The following is a 3,905-nucleotide window of genomic DNA, read 5'->3' on the forward strand; positions in this document are numbered from 1 at the left end:
TCCTGGGGACCCCAAGAGCAGCAGGGGAGTGCCCTGGTCCCCAGGACACACCCTTGGCTCTTGCTCAGACCCTCACCTGCCGTGTCATCTCAGCAAATGACATTTCTTCTATGCTCCAGTTTCCTCCTCTGGATGAGGGGGCATGTAATAAATTTGTCCCATGGGTCTGAAGATTTCTCTGTGCCCAGTCTCACTGTAGCTGGGCACTTGGGCTCCTTTCTCACCCTGCACCAGGGCCGTCCCTCTTCTCATCTTCACCAACAGAGTCTCCCATGGGAGACCATTCTGGTGACAGATGACTCAGAGCCACAGTCTCCAGGGCTGTGGAGACAGCATTCCCCCACGTAGGAAACCCCATCTCAGAGTAAACTGGTGGAACCCAGGAACTCCCAGAGGTCACTCCTAGAGACAGGGTCCTCTCCCTGCATTCTCTGAGCTTTTCTGGGTCTCATTGTCTGTGGGAGCCCTCATGGGCTAATCCCTGATGCCAGGAAGTGTTTTGATGAAGTCATGCCATTGCTCACCAGGGAACTAACTGCATCTGTCATTTTCTGAGTCCCGCTTACCGCTCACAGTTTTCCAAAGAAGTGAAGAGGGTGACATCACCCTCCTCTCCCGTCCCTTCTCAGCCAATCTCTGATTCCCCCGATGGCACCAGCTTGTCTTCTGCCCTCAGGCCTGGGCTGCGCCACCCACCCCCTCTGCCCGCAGACCTGCCCCCGAGAGTAATTTCTCCCTCCCACACTGGCCGCCCCTTCTTTCCAGCTGCTCTGAGCTGCCTCCTTGGAAAGCTCCTATCCTCCGCTTGGCTGGGCATTTGCCCATCAGACTGACTAAGCAGGTCCTTCTGGAATTTTCTCCCTGGGGTGATCTGTCTCACTGCCTAAAGGCTGAGCAGGGCAGAGGGAGGGCCCGAGCAGGAGACCAGGTCCAGAAATGCAGGGTCCACTCAGATTCGCTCACAAGATCGAGCCCATGCTCTTGGGCTCCCGGTCCATCCTGGGGTTCCCTGGAGCCTGGGCAGGAGTCAGATCACCCAGCCTGCCCTGAATCCCCTTTAAGAATGGGCTTCTTAGTGAGTAGGAAGCTGTTCCAAAAACACCTGGAAACAGAAATGCCACTTCTCTGCCCCGAGGGCCTGCATCGGGAACAAGGAAATAACTGGATCCAGGAAGATGGGGAAAGCTGGACTCTCAGCACTGATGCAGTCAGGCGACTCCAGGGGCCCCCGAGGCTGTGACTAGAGCCGAGGGCGGGAAGGCTTCCCTGGAGGCCCTTCTGTCGGCCCCTCTGAGACCCTCTCAGCCTCCTGGAGCCCTGGGGGCTTCCATTGTGGCCCCTCAGGTCCTTTGAGTTCCTTGCAGCAGAAGGCAGAGAAAAGATGGGGAAAGCCAGACTGGACACAGGCCACCTAGGCTGTCTCACTGCCCCTGAGGCGCTTTCTCTCACTGAGCGCTCACTGAGCGCTCTGGAGCTGACAGTGACGGAGATACGTTCACCGGTTAAGCTGGGACCTTGGCAGAGAAAGACGAGACACGATTAGTGACTTGCTGGGCTCACAGGTGTAAACTGGGCCCGGGAAGCTCATTCAGACCTGCCTTCTGCGCTCAGGCTGATGCCCTGTGGGCGGAATGAAGATAATGTGATGCGGCCTCTTTATCATCAGGCTTAATCTTCCTGGACTCAGTTTCTACATCTGGAAAATGGTCCCTCACCCACAGTGAGAACCACCAAGCACAATTGGGAACATCTTCAAGAAGGCAAAAGCACAGCGCAGACATCTGTCCCATTCTCCGTGCCACAGCCCAAACCCAGCATGGGTACCGAATGTAAGCTGATGCAACAAAGGATAAGTTTAGCATCAGGTGAGCAGCATGAACTGGAGGGTGCAACTTAGAGACCCCCTTTACCGTCCTTGGGGTGTACTTCTGCCATCCTCATGGGGCACTGAATGTAAGCTGATGCAACAAAGGATAAGTTTAGTATCAAGTGGGCAGTATGAACTGGGGGGCACCCCAGGGGCCCCTTTACCGTCCTTGGGGTGTGCTTTGGCCATCCTCATGTCTGCTACTCCCCCAGTTTACCAGGGAGCACGGCTTCCCTGAGAAGTGGGGCATGGAGTAAGAAGCTGGGGAAACTGTATGACATCTCCCGCTTCCCCATCCCCACATCGTGCCCCTCTGCACCATTCCTCCAACACTGCAGCAAACCCTGCCTTAGGGCCTCTGCACCTGCCTTTTCTCCCGCCAGTGAGGTGTCCACCCATGCTTTGCTCTCTCTCTTCCTCCGGGTTTTTACTCAGACGTCACCGCAGCAAGAGGCCTTTCTTCATCACTCTACGTATGCTTCATCCCTTTCAATGTTTTTCTCCTAATCACTTAACATCATCTAAGTGAACTCGGTATATTGTTCACTTATTTCGTTTATGGTCTGCCTCCTTCACTCTGATACAAACACCATGAAGACAGGAATTCTTGTCTATTTTGCATCTGCTGTAACCCAGAGTCTAGAAGAGGGCTGACTCATTGAATAAATGAATCTCTCCTTTCTGGAGGATGTCACCAACTCAATGGACATGAGTTTGAGCAAGCTCTGGGTGATGGTGAAGGACAGGAAAGACTGGCGCGTTGCAGTCTGTGGGGTTGCAAAGAGTCGGACACATCCGAGCGACTGAACAACAGCAACAACTCCTTTCTACTCTGGGATAGAGTACCCAGTGGAGTCATGAAATCCACACAAGAGCTACAATTTCACTTTCTTTTATTTGTGGCACTAGAAGACCAACAGTGGAGACAGTGTGATGTAAGAGTGATGGCCTGAGGCCCTCGATGCCCAGGGAAGGTGAGAGGCCTTCATCAGAGGACACACAGCAGTTCCTTCCTACCAGATGCCTGATCTGAAATCACTGTGAAACATACAAACGATCTCGCCATATTTGTTGCTTCATTAAGACAGAAATTTTATTTCAGGAATTCCTCTTGATTTCTATTAATCTCTTAAAGAGCTTTCTCTACAGCCGTAGTCGACAATCTGTGATAAATACCGGAGACTGAGTGCCCTGTGCTGTGATTCTGGGCAAGCCACCCGTCTGCTGCGCAAACCATGGAGACCACGCCCACAGTGTGAAGCACCAGCACAATCGTGATCTGATGGGAGTGACCTTCAGACGCCCAGTCTCCTCCTTCCTGCCCTGGGAAGGATTTCTGAGGCTCCCAGGGGAGCCTCTGGGCTCCGTGCTCAGCCCTCCGTGGGAGAGGCCTGCGGCACATCACAGCCTGCGGGGGGACAGCACACCGCGTGGGCATGCCGTCCACAACAAAGTCCTTCTGAACGCGTCACCACCACCTCGGGAAAACTCAGACCTGCCTGATTGTTACTCCGGGTGACTGTGGTCGACTTTTAATAGCTTACTTGGTCAGATTACGGTCTGCAGCCCTTCATGAGGTTTTTACCCCAAATGTTGGAGGAATAATAAGAATATAATACTTTCATTACTCAGTGAAGTCACATTTGAAAAAGCCTCTCAACTCTTTCTTCTTGCATCAAGTAGCAGATGACATTCAGGTTATAAGATTTTCAACAACTAAATGGTTTTAACCATCTACATGTGGTAAAAGTCTCAAAGATCCAATATCGGCCTAAGGCATGATTCTTTCCACTCTGTCCATCAATGTAATTAAGTGTGATGGCCCAGCGTTTACAGTCCCATTAACCTGCCAACAAGAATAGTTTATTGGCAACTTTAAATATTCAGAGGCAAATACATTTCCTTGGCACAAGCCATGTGGCAGAGCAGCACCCCCATCCGTTTTAACCACAACGCTGGAGCGGAAGTCAGAGGCGGGGTTTGGCCTGGGGACAGGGGGGCGGCCAATCCTGAAGCCCCCTGGGCGTGGCGCTCATCA

This window comes from Bison bison, unplaced genomic scaffold (genome assembly GCF_000754665.1).
Source record: "Bison bison bison isolate TAMUID 2011002044 unplaced genomic scaffold, Bison_UMD1.0 scf7180017864522, whole genome shotgun sequence".
In the NCBI taxonomy this organism is placed as follows: Eukaryota; Metazoa; Chordata; class Mammalia; order Artiodactyla; family Bovidae; genus Bison; species Bison bison.